This window comes from Hyaena hyaena, unplaced genomic scaffold (genome assembly GCF_003009895.1).
Source record: "Hyaena hyaena isolate Hyena2069 unplaced genomic scaffold, ASM300989v1 scaffold_31, whole genome shotgun sequence".
NCBI classification, from domain to species: Eukaryota; Metazoa; Chordata; class Mammalia; order Carnivora; family Hyaenidae; genus Hyaena; species Hyaena hyaena.
The window spans coordinates 5258915-5278052 of NW_024080664.1; positions in this window are offsets into that span (position 1 = coordinate 5258915).

A 19138-nucleotide genomic window follows, 5' to 3' on the forward strand; every position below is an offset into this window, starting at 1 on the left:
CCAAGATTCAATCAAGAGCCATGAATTCTGTTCGGTTGTCATGGTTTTTTCTTCATCTTTAATCTTAAGCAACCCGTTCGTTTACTGTCTTTCATGACTGATATTTTCAGAGACCAGGCCAGCCATTTGTGTTTTTTATTTTTCAATATCCCACAATTTGGCTTGGATTTGTCTCATTGTTCGCTCAAGACAGATTTGAGGATAAATAAAATACTTCACTTAGAAAAGTAAAAAACAAAACAAAAACCAAAAAAAAAAAAAAGAGAGTTGAGGATAAACATTTTCGACAGGACTGTCACATGGATGATGTGTGGATTGGTGCCCTCCATCAAGAGACACACACGACAACCATGAATTTATCCCATTATGGGTGACGAGAAGTTACCATTTTTAACTATGCATTATCCTTTAATCGGTGGAGCGACGTTTTGAGCCCATGTGAATATGTTCTGCAGAGACATGATGCAGACTTGATGATTTTAGCCATCAGCTATGATCTTCACCTGAATAACTAAATCTGTGATTTTTCTAATCTATTATTCCTTTTCGATTTATTTGCTGGCATTATTTCATAAAGAAGACCTAGCCCCTCACCATTTTTAAAGTACTATTTTGGATTCACAAATACCTTTCTAAAAAATTCACTGTGTTCTAGTCAATTGTTTTCGCCCCTCAAATCATCCCAAATTTGTACGGGGGGAGGCCCCTCAAGAGAGCTGTTTTCGCAGGCCCACCCAGTCTTGGGGCCCCTCCTTTCTGAGGCTGTAAGGTATTCCAGGCTGACTTTGTCCTTTCTCAGGTCCAGGCCTGGAGTCAGTCACTTCTCCCTTTGGTGGAGGAAGGAATTTAGGAGCCACGTTCTGGGGGCTGAGTGTGCTCATTGCCACAGTGGGTCATTTTTTCCATATTTTGTCAATGCAGAGAGATTCAAAATACATAAATTTTTAAATTGTGAGTTCCTACTGATAATGCCTTTACCTCCAACCCAACATCAGAGGGGTCTTCCTCATACTGCTGCAGCTCGTTTAGTGTATCCCCTCTCACAGCAACATTTGTTGTTTCTAACATTTGCATATTCACTTATTTGCCGTGTTCTAGAATATGCATGAAATAGTACTTTATAATTACTACACCAATACTACTATTGAAAACAAACCTTAAGTACATTTTTAAAGCTTATTTATTTATTTTGAGAGAGAGAGAGAGAGAATGGAGGAGGGGCAGACAGAGAGAGAATTCCAAGCAGGCTCCACACTGTCAGCACAGAGCCCAACATGGGACTTGATCTCAGGAACTACAAAAGCATGACCTGAGCCGAAATCAAGAGTCTGAAGCTTAACTGACTGAGCCACCCGGGTGCCCCAAAACCCATTAAGAAATTTTAAGATTTCTTTGTAGCTCTTTTGTCCTCAAAATATATCCCATAGAAGGGTGTACAACCAGAGTAAACTCTTCAAAATTTACTTGCATTGTGGGGGCACCTGGGTGGTTCAGTTGGTTAAGTGTCTGACTTCAGCTCAGGTCATGATTTCATCGTTCATGGGTTCGAGCCCCATGTTGGGCTCTGTGCTGACAACTCAGAGCCTGGAGCCTGCTTCCAATTCTGTGTCTCCCTCTTTCTTGGCTCCTGCTCACACTCTCTCTCTCTCTCAAAAATGAATGAAGAAAGTTTTTTAACTTTACTTAGATTGTTGTCTACCTGGTTATGATATCAATTTGATACATAGATTAATCTGCTTCTTCCTGCAGTCATTGTATTTGGTTCCAATAACAAAAGTCACGGAAAGTAGAAGGATCTCACTTTCTATAAAGCATGTACATAGCACTCTGACAATGAGAAATATTACTTAGGAAATTAAAATATAAGTTTTGATTTTAATTGAACAGAAAATAATTCTCAAGAGAGGTGCTGATTCACAGTTGCCGGGACTTGGAGTGCGTTGGCACTTGGCTTTTCCATCCCTGCTCTCTGAAGGCTGAGGAGACTTCCTAAAGATTCACACAATAAACAAGGACAAAGTGAATTTGAGAAGGGGTGGGGGGGGGAGGGTGACACGAGGGAGGCTCATAGACCAAGAACACGTGGCTTGCTGCAAACGCACCCGTGATCCCAGCGGATGCAAAACCCAAACCAAAAACGCATGAAAGCCCAACATCCATTAGGGAGCCAGACTCGCCAGACATGGTTTTGACTGATGACCGAGGGAGGCGTGACTGGCAAAGCAGAGGCTCGGCCAGGACAGCCCGGTGGGAAACATCGCGGCTTTCGGTCATTTTTCGCTGGGCTCGTTTGTCATTGTGCTGTTGGATCTACAGAGTGTTCTGCCCAAACTTTGGCAGCTGAGTCGCTAGCTTTCAATCTTTATTTTCCCCAAGTGTAATAGACACTGTTAATTAAAATTTCAAGTCTCACGTGATTCTCGGATGTCAAAAATTTTAAGCTTTGTGTAATTTCTTAACTGGCGATCCAAATAACGCCGCCCTCCCCCGAGGAGTCACTTCATAGAATGCTGAGGGGGCAAAGAAATGAAAATGTCGGGTGTGAGTGAGATGCGCTTCTCTGCCTTAATAAACAGCTCGATACTCGCAGACTGTGAGTTCAAACACGATCCCTCATGCCTCATCTTAAAGCCTCGATTCATCATCCTGGGTTTCCCTGGAAACCATTGATAAGATTTCAAAACACTTCAAAACAACATAACCGACCTCCTGAGATGTTTCCTCCGTTGCTGAGGAAACCCATCTCTTATTTGGCCTGGGAGTGGAAGGAAGGGGGAGTCCTATGCCGGGGGCAGATCAGTATCTGAAGATTCCAGAGAGAGGACCAGCCCTGAGTACGAGGACCCTTGGACGTTTCCATTCCTCCGCCCACTGGTTTGGTCCCTTACCTTCCCGTGGGGGCCCCCATGCGTGCCCCAGGCTGGGAATGCTGCGACAGGCCTCTGTTCCGAAGGCCCCAGCCCAGCTTCCTCCACTCCTCTGCGTAGACATGCGAACTTTAGGGAAATGTTGAGGCAGGCTGGTGGGGCGTGTGGCGGGTCCCTCTTCTGGGTTTCTTGCTGCTCTCCAGATAATTAATAGAAACCAAGCATGCACAGCCGGATCCCACCCTCTCCCTCTGCTCCAGCCCACCTTCCCGGTCGTAGCAAAGGGCCTGGGGTGGTTCATGCTTCAGGAGGAAATGGAAGGTGGCCCGGAGAAGGGGAAAATCAATTAGAGCCTTTCCTACCCCCTCCAGCCGGGTGTCCAGCTCCCCAGGGAAGAGAAGGAGCTCAGCGCCAGGGTCAGCCTCCACCCCTGGTCTGGGCATATGGTGCAGGAGAGTTGCAGGGGCAGGGCGGGGGGAGGGGAGGGGCTCATGCCAGGGAGGGGTGGACAAGGGGTAAGTGCAGGGAACTGGGGACGCCCACTTGGCATCCAGCAATGGGAGTAACTGGGCATTGGGCCAGGGTGGGGTGAGGCCTGAAGTGGGGGAGCCCAGCCCCCACTGGCAGGAGGATCCTTGGGGGAGGAGAAAGGAGAGGGTGCCCAGGAGGGGCGTGCCCGGGATGAGCCCTGGAGGAAGGTTCCAGAAGGAGTTGGAGGTATCTGTTTCCAGCTTCGGGTTAAGAACCGCCTCCCACGTAGTGAAGTCCACTTTGTAAAGAACAAAGATCTTTCAGGAAAGTAAACCTGTGTGTGGCTCAGGCTCAGTTCTGACTGATGAGTGTGACTCAGGGTTAGGAGGGCCTTGGGAGTCTGGCTGCTCGGGGGACCCAAGATGGCGGGGGGGACACAGAGGTATGCGCGGCAGAGGAGAGGCAGGGCGGGGCAGGCAGAGGGGAGGCTGAGGATGCTTCACGTGGGAAGCAGCTTTTGAACCAAGCTTCAAATAGTATGCACTGTTTCTTACAAATGAGAAGGAAGAAAGACCCTCCGGGAGCAGCATGGCAGAGCCAGTTAAGTGCCCAACTCTCCAGAGGTCAGGGCTTGGGAAGGGGGAAGCCGCAGGTGGGTCTGAGCAGGTGCCGGAAAAATGCTCCCCTTGGGAAAATGGTGTACTTTACTCTCCCAGGAGGAGGGTGACAGAGGCAGGATTCCGAGGAAAGGCAGCCGGGTGGAGGGGGATAGTCTGGCTTTTCAATCCCTGCCAATGAGAAGATGCCACTTATGTGAATGGTCAGCTCGTGAGCTGAGCTTCGGGGGCACAAGGGAGAAGTCTCAGTTACACTCCTCTTGCTGGAGACCGTCCCCGACCCCGTGGGGGTAAGGCTCCTTCACAGATACTCTGGGTCCAAAGAGTGACTCTCATGCGGCACCAGGTCACATTCCTTCTTGCCTCCCCAAGGATACTGGTCCTGAACCGCCCTTTCTGCCGCATCAGTAGTTTTTCCGGCCACTGCATTATTCCCATTAACCAACAAACTAAAAACAAGCACGCGCAGGGCCACCTTGTGAACTTGTCCACTCCCCGGGCGACTGCCCTGTATTCTCCCCGTTCACGGCTCAGCCTTTAGAATTGTCTCAGCCTCTCCATCCCTCCCTCCTGCCACGTTCATGGTCTCTCTTTGCTCCGTTGAGCGTCACGCGCACAGCACTGGACACGGCACGGTGCCTGTCCCCTGACATACGCATCCTTGGCTCATGCGTGACACGCTTGTTTATTTGCTTATTGAGGTATTTGTAAGTGAACTCCCGCCCGAAATGTCAGCTGGCACGTTAGCAATGACCTACCTGCACCCACGTGGTTTTGCTTCCCTTCACATGCTGCTGCCTTCCTGCACCTAAGGCGAATCGTCACCTGAAGCTGCTTCGCTTCCTGCGGGGTTTTACAGCAGCGCCGTGGGCCAGTAGAAGTCCCCTCTGCCCACCTGTCCTTTGACTGGCACGGAAGTCGCTCCCATGACTTTAACAAAGCCACCGGGGTTGCAGTGAATAATCTCGTACACGTCTCCTGTTGTCCGTGAGCCCTATGTCCCAGATCTGACTCTCTTCTTTCTAAATTGTTCTTTGAACTCTCTTCAGGGCACACATGGCTGTTTTGCTCAGCGAGGGCACACCACAGCCTCTGCTGTCCTCACTCCGCCATTTTTTTTTTTTTTTACAAATAGTTTATCAAGTTGGTTTCCATATAACACCCAGTGCTCATCCCCACAAGTGCCCTCCTCCATGCCCATCACTCTGCCATTTTAAGTGGCCGTAAACTCCATCACAGGGACGAAGCCATTTCCCTGACAGCCGCCTTTATGTGTGACTCGGGGCAGATGCGGATAAACCCACCACACGCGTCCTGGTGTCACAGATGCGTTTCTCCGTCTCTTCGTGTCATCTCAGATAGCTGAAAACAAGGGCCAGCAGAGCACACGGCACACACAGACCTTCCGTCCACCTCAGCCGCCTGTGGCCCTGGGGACTCTCTCGTCAGCGTGTTTCTATAGATTTGTAAAGGATGGACTCTCCTTTGGGTTTTCTAGAAGGGCCTGGAAGACTTCGGGATTTCCCCAGACATAACGGACGCCAGGCCAAAGAGAGAGGGAAGGCAGAAGGAGGAGAAGATAAAAGAGGAAGACCATCTCTGTGTGTGTGGAGGCCAAGAAGGACAGCCACCAAGCGGGGCTCTAGTTTTGGGGCGCCACAGGACAAACTCCCTCAACGTGAAGGTGGAAAACAGCAGCCACTTTATTACGTTCATGGACTTTGTGGGTGAGGAATTCACGCGGGCACAGTCAGCATGGCTTGTCCTTGTTCCACAGTGTGAAAAGCTTCAGTGACTGGAACCTTCTGGAAGGTTCTTCTCCCACCTGTCTGGTGCCGGGGCTGGGGTGACCCAAAGGCTGGGCTCAGCTGGGACTGTTGACCAGAGCCATGCCCGCTGTGGTCATGGTCCGCGTGGCCTCTGCATGGTGTGGACTTGCTCAGAATAACTGGACTTCTTACATGGCAGTCAGGACTTCAAGAGCAAATGTTCCCGAAACAACATGGTCTCTTGTCCTGACTTGGGGCGTCACACAGCCTCACATTTGCCATCCCGTCCTCCCAGCGTTGGGGGGGCAGGGTGCAGAGAAAGTGCATCAGCACGGGGGGGTGGGGGAATGGCTAAGTGCCGCTTTACAAACTGCAGAGAGCACGGGAAGGAAGCAGAATCTGGAAGAAAGGGTAGCTCGCCCTTCTGGGGAGTCCCAGGAGGCAGCAGCAGCGGAACGGAGGTGGGGTGCTGGGAACCCAACCTGGGGGACTCGAAGACATGGTGCCCATGGTCCTGTTCCCCCAGAAGACAAGAGCTGGGGGGCTGCGTAGCACCCTGATCCAGCCGCATGTGGCGAAGGGCCAGCTGTCCAGACACAGAATTGCTCAGCGGTCTGTGGCTCTTTCTCATCAGATGTCCTCACCAACCATCACCTGGGCTTGGCGGCTCCTCCCTGAGCGAGATAGAATGAACTGAGATTCATCTGGAATAAATCCACTCTAATGAGAATGAGGAGACTCTGCCAGCTGTAGTGAAATAGTGTTTGGGATCCATTGGCTTTTCAGCTGGAGAAAGGAAGCAGCCAGGGCACTGGGAGCACGTGAATCACACTGAGCACGGAGATGTCCATGGTCTGGATGAGGCCGTGGGGCCGGGAGCGCAGTGGGGATGATGGTTTCTCTGTTGCTAAATGGAAGTGAAGCCCTCTGTTATTCCAAAGATAACACAACGTTGTGTGATTGATTAGTAAGAGAGCCCCGTGCTCTTCATTTGGCTGGTTTCTGAGGTTTGACTATTTCCCCTTTGGAGCAGAGCGCGCTGGAATCAGAGCCCGGCATCCCATACCCTTTTGAGAGATGCGTGTGTGACCCCAGGCTGGCGCTGGGGACGAGATTCTGACTTAAGGGCTTGCTGATCTCGCCGTTATCCCCCAGCGTGCTCTGTGAATGTTTCAATGTCACTGATGGTGGTCGTGGCAGTGAGTGACCTTGGGTCCCTCCGAGCACCCCTCACTGTTCCAACAGTGACTCTGCGTTGAAATTCCCTCCAAGCTGAGGAAGACCCAAACCGGCCCAAAGTACAGCAAATTCGAACCCTGTTTTGGATCAGGGCCCGCGGCTTGAGGGAGTTTTTCATGGGAGGGAGGGGAACGGAACGACTGCTTCTAGGTGCTCTGCCTGGTCCTGGGAGGGGGAGCTCCTCAGGTTTTGCAGATTTCCTAGGGAGACGCAGAGGAATCCCTAGAGGGATTTTCAATATTTTTCACCTGGATTACTAAAGGATTTTTTAAAAACATGTTTTCCTTTAAAAGGAAACAAAAAAAACCTTTGGAAAAACATTCTTTTGGCAGCACATTGCATCTCTCTGTGGGTAGTGATCTCACTGCTTCCTGGCTCTGTGTAGGCAGGGGCGAGGCTCCCACAGGCTGGTCTAACCCCTGCTCTGCCTAGGGCTCGGCGTGACTTCCACAGGCCTCTGTGGCCCATGTGGGCGGCCTCTGGGGTGAGCCCACCAAGGATACATTTGGAAATAAGTCATCTGAAGATGAAGGATCGTAGGAGAGCACAGAGTAGAGGGGGGAGGCCCCTCTGGCTTCAGGACCGTGTCTGTCCCACGCACTGGTCCACGGCCCGACCCACGTGCACTCACACCTGTGTGTTAGGAGGGGGATCTGGAAATTAGAAGGTGACTAGGAATGAACCGACTTGTTGCTTCAATAAACTTCCCCCACTCTGCAGTATTGACCGTGGTGGGGAAAGGGTGTGCAACCCGTGGCTTTGTGGCCTGCCCACGGAGGTTTCATTGTGGCCTCAGAGGCTCTCTGGCAGCACCGTTGGCTTCAAAGACATTGCAGACCTCCACTCGCACGGCTGGGACAAAGGCCTGTCATCTCGTACTTACCGCTGGCCTTGAATGTGGACGGGTCCTGGGACCTGAGCGCAGAATGGCTTCCACACCGAGCTGTCCAAAGGGCCCGAGGAGATAGGAAGACAAGGCATAGACTGGAGATGATAAAGACCCAACGAGGAGGTGAGGACCCCACAGGTCCTCAAAAAATCGGCAATGAATCCACATTGACCAAGTAAAACTGGTTTGATTTCTCAGCTATCAAGTTGGCAAAGATATTTTAAGATTATAATTCCAAGGGAGATTTAAAGCCATTGGGTCAAGAGTTGATGAGGAACTTAAAACAGATAGATCAGGCTGGCAATAGCTGGTCCCTTTCATCTATCTTAGTGTCAGCAAAGGAGGGACAGCCAGACGTCACACACCTCTCAAAGCTCTGCAATAAGAAGTCCACAGCACCACCTGTGAAGTATTATCACCCATAAATTGAACCTGAACCTAATCGAGCCTCTAGATTTACCTATTCACAGAAAATAGGAGGTTTAGAATAAATTTAAGTGATGCCCCAGTGACTCAGCCAGCCACACGGGGAACTGAGACATTCTGTCGGGCAAGTGACCTGGAAAATGATCAGCTCGTTTCCAGCAAATAACTGACATGGAAAAACCAAAGGAGGAGGTGAAACTGTGAAGATTACAAGCACATTAAGAGACACATCAACTGAAAGTAATAAATAGGGCAAATGAACCATAAAGGTAAATCTCAGTTTCCTGAGACCATCAGGAAAGTTGAAGATTGATTAGTTAAGATGTAATATGAAGAAATTATTGGTGATATTTTGTGTGCATTTAAGCTTTGATCACTTACTTGTTAGGTGTAAATACTGGAGTCTTTATGAGTGAAAGGATATGATATCTGGCATTTATTTTAATTGCTCCAAAAAAAAGTTTTAGGAGGACAGATAAGAGATCAGAATGTGCATGATTGTTGAAATAGGTGTTGGGTGCTGGGAGGTCGCTGTATTCTTCTCTCTACTTTTGTGTGTTTGAAATGTTTTCATGTTAAAAGATTAAAAAAAAAAAAAAAAAACCATTCCCCTGGATTAACAAAGGTGCAGAGGACTTTTTTATTTCAGAGACTGTATTATCCAGCCCAGCAGTTTCCTATGTTTCCACAGTCTATTTCTCTCCTCATTAGAGTTTGCTTGCCTTAAAATGGGGGTGGGGGCATATTTATAGTTTTAGTTTTAGTTATAGTATCATTTTAAAGGCCTTCTCTGCTAAGTCTGTCACCTTTCCATCATCTATGGCATTTCTGGCTCTGTCTCTATGACTGATTTTTATCGTGACCATGAGTCACATTTTTTTATACCTTTGTATGTCTAGTGAGTTTTGATTAGATATTGGACATTGTGTACATTACATTACTGAGTGTCCAGATTTTGTTGTCTTCCTTTAAATAGTATTGCAGGGTTTGGTTTTTGTTTTTTTGTGGGATGTTTTTTGTTTGCTTTTGCAGCGAAATTATTTTTGCATCAGATAGATCTTTTTGAATATTGTTTTTATTTATTATTATTCTTTTGTGATGGGGTTAGGGTCCTCTTTATCCTGGGGCTTGTTTTGTGACTAAAGCATGACTTTCCTGAATTCTTTTCCGAACATCTTGTATCTTCAGCGAGGCCTTTCCACTGGGCTGGTTGGAATGGTATGATCTCTGGAAATTGTTACAAATCTCCAGAGTGGCTCTTTAAAAAGGTTTGTTTTTGTTTTTAAATGTGGCTCTCCTGGAGACAGAGCAACTAGTTATCACTTTGTTGGTGATATTCCTAGGGAAGAGCAGATGGGGAGCTGAGGCACAAATGAAGGACGGGGACTGCGTGGCACCCTGGAGCTGTTCTTTCCCTGAAAGCTGAACTTTCTTTTTTTTTTTTTTTTTTTTAATTTTTAACACTTATTTATTTTTGAGACAGAGAGAGAGACAAAGCACGAGCAGGGGAGGGGCAGAAAAGAGGGAGACACAGAATCCAAAACAGGCTCCAGGCTCTGAGCTGTCAGCACAGAGCTCTATGCGGGGCTCGAACCCACGAACCATGAGATCATGACCTGAGCTGAAGTCAGATATTCAATCGACTGAGCCACCCAGGCGCCCCTGAAAGCTGAACTTTCAACCTGGAGAGGGGCCTTACGTGTGCACAGTGTAGTTTTACCCAAAGACACAAGACGCTAGAGGAAACCTTCCACAGAGCAGTTTTTCTGGAGAGCTCATTCTGCTCCAGGGCTGTGCTCCACACATCCTGAGTCCCCTGAACCCTGGTCCCTGACCCTTAGCTCAGTGGGATCCTGGTGACTTCTTGGATTTCTCCTCCTCATGCTGTGCTCTAGAGAGAAACTGCAGGCAGAAATCTGGGGTAACGGCGGCATTCACCTTGTTTTTCTTCCCTGAAAATCCTGCACTGGCTCTGGTCCAATGTCTGCACACTGTTGTCTCCTACATTTCATCCAGTTTTATAGTTGGTTAGCTTTTTCACTACTGGTTACAGCTCACGGATGGAAGCAAGAGTCCGATTTTACCCTTTCTTAAAAACAAACAAACACATTTAACCAGTCTAGAAACTCCTTCTACTAAATGAACCAAGGCAGAGATGAGGTCTACACAGAAATATGGCTAGTGTTTTATGGCAAGTATGAGGGACACCTAAGGTAAAAAGTGGCCATGACTCATTTTATTGTCTTATTCTTATATTGCATTTGTTATCTTTATAAGAAAAAAGTAAATGGACGAACAGACAAAGAAAACAACCATAAACCAGAATAGAAAAGAGAACCAGTTCCTATAGGCCTCAAAGAGGTTTTTAAAACAATTTTTAAATGTTTTATTTATTTTCGAGAGAGAGAGAGAGAGAGAGAGAGAGAGAGAGAGAGAGAGTGGGGGGGGGGAGGAGCAGAGAGAGAGGGAGACACAGAATCCAAAGCAGTTTCCAGGCTCTGAACTGTCAGTACAGAGCCTGATGTGGGGCTCGAACCCACAGACTGCCAGATCATGACCTAAGCTGAAGTCGGACACTTAAACACCTGAGCCACCCAGATGACCCAGGTCTCAAAGACTTTAAAAAAATGTTTATGTATTTTAAGAGAGACAGAGAGAGAGAGAAAGAGAGAGTTCTTGTGTGAGCATGAGGGGGGGAGTGGCGGAGAGAAAGGAAGAGAGAGCATCCCAAGCAGAATCCACACTGTCAACACAGAGCCCAGCACAGGGCTTGATCCCATGAACCTTGAGATCATGACCTGAGCCAAAATCAAGAGTCAGACACTCAACCAACTGAGCCACCCAGGCGCCCCCTCAAAGACTTTTAAAAGAAATCCAATCCTTAGAGTGAATAATGAGCAAGCTCCCCTACATAATCCTGGAAGTCTCCCTCCTCCCCCAGAGCCCACATGTGATACCCACATGTAATAGCGTCTCGATCCAACATATTATAACCACGCGTTGGCCTCAGTGGCATGAAGAAAGCTTTGAATTTCCAATAACATGTCCTTGAGTGGATAGATGTTGGTATAAACGACTTTCATCACGAGTGGGAAGTCAAAAGAAATGAGCCTATTCAAGAAGGGGACAGGGAGGAGGGGAAATAGAATCCTCAAACATTTCCTCTTCAGGACCCCGCCCGCCTGCTCGCTCAGGCCCTGAGCTCCAGGGCGGAACAGGCTTCTCTGTGTGCCGGTGGGGTGGTTGGCCTGGTGGAGTTCACACCTGACCCTCCAGGGTGGAAGGAGGGACCCTAGAATGCACAGCAGGTGGGGAGGTTGTGAGCCAGCGACAGCCACTCTCGGTCACGGAGGTAGCTGTGTCTCCAGCGTCTGAGCTGTGCTGCTCACCGATTCCCGCTCGCAACACGGAGGATCATTGTGTCCCTCGATGTGAGGTTCAGGCTGACGTTGCGGAGGTGGGGCATTATTTTGTCTTTCCCCATTTAACTCTGGATGTGTGTGGATGAGTCGGGGAGCAAAAGCGGCCGGGGAAAAGATCTGTTGCAAAGCAAAAGGTGGTCAAGTGCAGCTCAAGGCCATCAGTTTTCCCAGCAGATTAAAGGAACTTCAGCTGACTTCCTGCTTGTCGATGGCAGCCCTTCCTTGTGACAAAGTTGAGCCATAAAGCCACGGGTAATGATATTAGAACCAGGCGTCTGCAGGCAGTTTTTGGGAGCCTACCATACATTTGGATCTCTGGGTATGAAATGGTTTTATAAAATATGGTGGCACTTTGTTCCTTTAAGCAACTCTAAGTACAATAGAGGACACTGCCTAAGAGCGACATTAAGAACAGAGAAGGGGCAGCAAGGAGGTTGGTGGAGGTGTTCAGATGAAGGAGATTCTCACTGTTGGCAAGTGGATAGAGTCAAAGTAACCGAAGATCCAGGTTCAGGCTCTGTAGGCTGTCAGACCAGACCATCCATGCCAGATCCTCCCTCCCCCCACCTTCCTAACGCAAGTGATTATTGTGCTGCCCAATGCTGGTCCCCGGGGGACACAGAGGTGAGCAGAACCAGACAAGGCACCAGGCCAGAGTCTTGCAGGAGAGGCAGACATTAAAGATGGTGTAGGGGCGCCTGGGTGGCTCAGTCGGTTAAGCCTCGGACTCTTGATTTGGATCTCACACAGTTTGTGAGATCGAGCCCTACATTCGGCTCCATGCTGTCAGCCTGGAGGCTGCTTGGGATTCTCTCTCTCCTTCTCTCTCTCTGTCCCCCCCCCACCCCCCGCTCGTGCTCGTTCACTCTCTCTCAAAATAAATTGCCTTAAAAAGATAATAAAGATGGTGTACACTACCAAGTGAGGTGAGTTCTCAGAGGAAAGAGTCGTGGATCTATGCATGAGTGGATTACAAAGGAACCTGCTGGGAGGGTCACCCTCGGGAGGTGCTGGAGAAGAAGGCACCCAGGGGTGGGTCTGGATGGGGTGCAAGGGAGAGGGCCATCTCAAAGAGGGGACCCACTTGTGCGTAGGAGGGTCAGAGAACCGAGGGCGGAGGTGATCCTTCTGTTCTTGTCCTCAAGGACATCTCTGCCAAGGTTTAACCTTCTCTGGGCTGACAAGACACCATTGTCTCCCACGTCCGTCCAGAGTTCTGGCTGCCCATTCCCAGAGGGAGTGGGGCCCCATGAGGAGGGACTGTGCAGACACCTCGTAAATGCCCGTGGGTGTTCTCAACAAATGTGCTCCCAGCTCCCTACATTCTTTATTGGCTATCTCTTTCCTTCCCTATGCAGCCCCCACAGGGATGTTTTAAAGATTCACAAGCTGTCAGAGAATGTTTCAAAATACTCTAAAGAATCAGACTACATGAAATCTACCTCTTTAAAACATGTTAGGGCTGTGATAAACAAAGAATTTTTATGTTAGGGAGACAGATTTAGATTTATCTTCAGAAACTAAAACTAAATGAAACTAAACGGAAGAACTGATAGTTCCCCAAAATTACAGCTGTGACTCACCTTACAGTTATTCCTGTGGGTGTGTAGAAAACATAAATCAAAGGTGCTTTGTAGATTTGAAAAATTCCGCCATATGTAACCATGAAAGAGAAGCTCTATCTGAAGTCATTCTCCAATCATTTCCCCAAAAGGCTGAGCTAGTACCATGTATTTGAGGGGTATTTTTCCCCCTCCTTTTGGAAAATCGAATCTTACTCTATTCTCCCAACCTGTGGTTATTTCTGCAAAGACAGACTCAATTTTTGCTCATGTATTAAATCCGGATTCAGACAAACCCTTAGGGTTTAGGACAAATATTACATTGTAACAGACAGGGCGGTGTGTGTGTGTGGGGGGGGGGCGATTTGAAGGCTTGACTTTCCAGTAGCAACTCTTTCAAATACAAGGTTTACAAATGAAAGCTTTAGAGTTACTGTCAAGGAAATGGAAGATTTCCCAGGGGGAGGAGGGTTTTAACTTGATATTCATACTTAGTTTCTGGCGGGACGTTGTTCATTCGTGGGTTCTTGGCCTCTGCAGAAAACCCACGCTGCAAAAATTTCTTAGCAAAACGTCCCCCAAAGCAAACTTCTCAGCTCAGCCGAGAGGTGCCCTGCTGTGTGATGGGGCTGGGGCGGTGGGCGGCTGGGGTCGGGAGAGACATGGGTGTGGGAGGTGTGATCCCAGGAGGCCACCTGCTGGTCCACCAGGAAGACGCTTCTAGTTACAACCCCGGACCGCATCATGGTAATAGCATCAGTATTCCTTCATTAGACGCCAGCGGTATGCACGCGAGTGGGGACCTCCTGGTTCTGTGGACAGTCACCGCCTGACCTGTAGAGGCCTGTTCGGTTCAAGACTCCACATCACATCACTTCCGGCTCCTACTTTCTCCGGTGGAACCACCTCGCTGTTCATAGACTGCTTCCCTGCTGCGGCCCCAGGCCCGGGCCCCCTGTCCTCAGTTAGGAGGAGCCCTGGGAACCGGTGGTGTCTGGGAAAAGAGCTCAGGTAAAGGGCTTCCTTGTTTCTATCACAGGGAAGAACGCGGGCAGAATCTGCCCATGGGCCAGGCTCCTGGCACCTTGGTGGATAACAGGTGCACCCGGCTGCCTCCGATCCGGAGCTCTGCGTGGCTCCAGGGGACCCAGCCCCTGGTGCCTGTTTCATTTATTTCCCTGTATCTTCGGATTGGTTTTATTCAAAATGCATTTTGCTCGAACATTAAAAAAAAAAAAAAAACAACTTAAAAAACAAAAAAGGAGGGAGCCCTTGGGTGGCTCAGTCGGTTAAGCGTCCAACTTCAGCTCAGGTCATGATCTCATGGGCCATGGGTTTGAGCCCCGTGTCGGGCTCTGTGCTGACAGCTTGGAGCCTGGAGTCTGCTTCCGATTCTGGGTCTTCCTCTCTCCGCCCCCCCTCCCCCCTCGAAAAATAAACATTAAAAACCCTTTAAAATGTGTTTTGCTTGGAAGTTAAAAAGAACTCCTTAAACTCATAAGCATTAAAGGTGTTCAGTGACATCTCAGTTAAAGAAAACAAAAAAAGCATTTTGGTTTCATCAAGAATCCTTCATGGCAGCCCAACTGTGTGATGCACTTTTATTGAAATTACATTGACTACTTGAGAATCATGTAATTACTCAAAAGTAAACAATAAGACATTAAAAAAAGGACTTGGGGTGCTTGGGTGGCTCAGTCACTTGAGCGTCCAACTTTGGCTCAGGTCATGATCTTGCAGTTCATGAGTTCGAGCCCCGCATCAGGCTCTGTGCTGACATCTTGGAACATGCTTGGGATTCTGGGATTCTTTCTCCCTCTCTCTCTGCCCCAACCCTGCTTGCTCTCTCTCTCTCTTTCTCAAAATAAATTTAAAAAATTATGAATAGTATAGTCTTTTACATGGACATCATCTTTTTGCATAGCTTCTAGGCCAGTGGTTGTTAAACTTCTGTGGATTATCAACCTTCATGACGAACCATTAAAAACTCCACATGTCCTCTTTAAAAGATGCACAGAGCGGAATGAACAAAAATCAGTGCACTGCCTGAGGGTCTCCTAGACACCCCAGACTCCATCTGGAGGCCCCGTCTGAAAACATCCTGTTCTAGGCACACAAATCAATGTTCTAAATATGTTTATTTACTTTTGAGAGACCGAGAGACAGAGCATGGGCGGGGCAGAAGCAGAGAGAGAGGAAAACACAGAATCCAGAGCAGGCTCCAGGCTCTGAGCTGTCAGCACAGAGCCCGACGCGGGGCTCGAACTCACAAACCTGGAGATGGTGACCTGAGCCGAAGTCGGGTGCTCAACCGACTGAGCCCCCCAGGCGCCCCATAGGCACATAAATCAAGTTTGCTCATCTGCCTCTCTAGGCCCACTTTGCTAATTAACAATATGCAAATTAGGTACTTGTTTGATTTTTTTTAATTTTGCAAATTGGGGTATTCGTTCTATCCCCAGAGCCAATTCTAAATTACTCTCATTTCATCAATTATTATCTGTAGCAGATGATACACAGAATTATGGAAATATCACCATTAGAAAGTACGAAATCGAAAGACACAAAATGATATGCAACACAGTCCCTCCCCCAGGTGCAGATCTCCAGGGCTCAGGAACCCCCTGACCCCATTTCTTTGGTGTCATTCTAGGGATGCTTTGTGGATGGCCCTATTTTTGTCTTTTTAACATAAATGAAGGCTTTTGCATCCACCGTTCTATTTCATTTCACTTACTGTGTGTTGGAGAGCCTTTCGCACCAATGATTATAGATCGGCCTGTTCCCGTTAATGGCTGAACAGCATTCTGCTGTGTGAATGTACGACAATTTATTTAACTGCCCCATTATTGATGGGCATTCATGTTGTGGCAAATTTTAAAGTCACTCTTACTTCAGCAGGCCTCTGTGCGGGCTCCACGCCAGCCACTGATGTATGCAGACAGCCTGCAAACTAATCACATCTGCCCGACCAGAGGAAATTATAAACAAAGAGCCTATTGCAAACCCTTCTCTGCTTTTCATCATCTCCGCGTAAAACGTTCCGAGGTCGGAGGTACAATTTTCGCCGTGTACCGCTTTCAGCTATGCAAGCGACAGTTCCCGTCTCTGGCGAGGGGGTTTGGCTCGCTGGAAAGCATCACCTGGGTGTGGCAGAAATGGGGTACAGCAAGGACCTTGGAGCCAAGCTGCCTGGGCTTTGGACCTCAGCTCCACACTTTGGAGCTGAGTGACCTTGGGAATGTTACTTTTCCTCTCTGTGCCTCACTCTCTCTGTGGATAATAATTATACGGATCTCACAGGGATGCTGCAAGGATCAAATGAGTTGAAATCTCTAAAGTTCTTAGGACCGGAACAAGGCACAAAGCAAGCGCTAAGTGTTGGGTTATTAGTTTGGGTGGCTTCGGCATAAAGCTGATGGCCAGTTGATTCTGTTGTGGTGACATCAGCCCAGGTCAGCAAGGCCAGGGGCCCTGCCTCCGAACCCTCCTGGGCGTCTGGTGTAGGTACAACAAGCACCCTCACACACTCATGCACACACACGCACACGCACAGGAACACCCCCACACCTCCCAGGGACATCTGAGCCCATTGAATCTACACTGGCCAGCGGGAGGGACTTCTCCGGAGTCCTGCCTAAGGACCAGCATTAACCAGCTGACAGGACTTGCTTCTGCCCACACGAGGCCTCCCACGGAGGCGGGAGGCAGCTGTAAATCCCCCAACTGCTGATGTGGACCTTGGCCCTGAATTCCAAACACTGGGTAGGGCCCAAACCTCGGCCCCGGGCTGCGCACACAGTCTTCAGCAGAGGCCAGAAGTCCCTGGCTGCCAACCAGGAAGGCAAGGGGCGGGGAGGCTTCCCTCACTATGGGCTGGGGGGGGGGGGGGCACCAGTGGCCCCTTCATGCCCTCGGCGGGGACACCCCAGTCGGAATGGCCTGGATTTGAATTCAAGTTCAGCGGGAGGGCAAGGGCAAGAGGGACGGGGCGCCTAGTCCTGGCTGCGGAGTCGGGAGCGGTGGCTGCGCACTTGACAAAGCAGAGTCCACGCCCGTCCCTCCTACCCAGAAATGGAAGTCACGCCCAATTCTCTTCTGCCTAGGCTTTTGCCATAAAATAAAAAATTGAGCCTGTCTTCACACTTTAGCCCACCCCAGACTCAGATGGGAAGCCTGGTAAAATGCGGATTCCTGGGCCGCCACAAGCATTGGAGTCTAAAGGCCTGGGAATCTGTATTTTCAAAATGTCCTTCCTCCTGGTGAGTCTCACTCAGGTGGTTCGGGGACTTCCCTTAAAAAAATCAGGCGAGAGGCGCCTGGGTAAGCGTCCGACTTCGGCTCAGGTCAAGATCTCCCGGTTCGGGGGTTCGAGCCCCATGTCCGGCTCTGCACTGACAGCTCAGAGCCTGGAGCTCTTCGGATTCTGTGTCTCTCTCTCTCTGCCCCTCCCCCACTGATGCTCTGTCTCTCTCTCAAAAACAAATAAAACATTTAAAAAAAGAACCCAGGCGAGTGGTCATGCCATTTACAGTTTTAAAAGATGATCTCAAGTAACTGAATTTTCTTTCTCAAACTGTTAGGCTGGGACCCATGTCACTTCCTCCCAGAGCTGTGGGTGGAAGACGTATAAGACTCCAAAATAACAATATTTCAACCAGACTTCTCTTGTAATCAGATTGACTTCCAAAATACCCAAATAGGAGCAAATATTAAAATCATTTGAATGACACGGAGTGAAGTTTTATGTTTTGAAAACATTTTGCAAATAAGGACGCTAATAACCTGCCTTGTTGGAAGGGAGGTGTGAGTGCCGTGCAAAGCTTTTCTATTTAGGAAGAAAATGCTGCTCTACTGCATCAGAGATATCCAATAATATTTTAAGCACAACTTTGGAATACATTATGTGTCACAGAGAATGGAGCCGCTTTTACTCAAGTATGAATTCGTGAATGCAAAACAAATTTATGTTTGTTTTCACAGCTCTGGCTACCTTGTGCATGTCTTCGTGACACTGGCCATCGGTACGTTGGTACCTCTCTATGTATTTTGCACAAATCTAATATTTGAAAAGTGATCGCTATCTCCCAGGCTTGGGAAAAATACATAAATCTCCAAGGTCTGCATAAATTAGTTCTAACTGGGTCAAGTGCTTCCATCCTTCAGTCACATCCATTATCTTTTGTGTCTTTAATTCTCAACTTATCTCTCACACAGGAAATGTGATAATTAGGTATATGTAAAGGTGTTTGGCAAAAATACTTGGAGAACTGGAATCTGATTTTTCAGAGATTAAAATTTTTTTTTTCATATTTATTTTTGAGAGAGAGAGAGAGAGAGCGAGCGAGCAGGGGAGGGGCAGAGAGAGAGGGAGACACAGAATCCGAAGCAGGCTCCAGGCTCTGAGCCGTCAGCACAGAGCCCAGCGTGGGGCTCGAACCCACGAAGTGGGAGATCCTGACCTGAGCCGAAGTTGGACGCTCAACTGACTGAGCCGCCCAGGTGCCCCATGATTTTCCAAAGAGATTTTGAACACATAATGTACCCTTCTGAATGCACTAGCTGCACAGAGAATCCACCTGCAGCCGGCACTTCTGTCCACACAGGATTGTGTTTGTACCTCTCAGGGGGGCAGATCGTGACACCAACCCGTCGGCCTGGATCTTACCATAAAGCCTTCATCCTGTAGATGCTGATTCTAACCAGGCTCAGAGTCAAAGATGAAAGCGAGCCAATTCTCCCGGTCTCCGCTCTTCTGGAGAAGGGTGGTCCCGGCATTGCTGGGGCTGCCAGGCAACCGCCCCGCCTGCCGGCCCTGCTTCCTGCTCGCTTGGGTGTCCACGTAGGCCTGTGACAAGACCGTTCCCTGGGGGGCT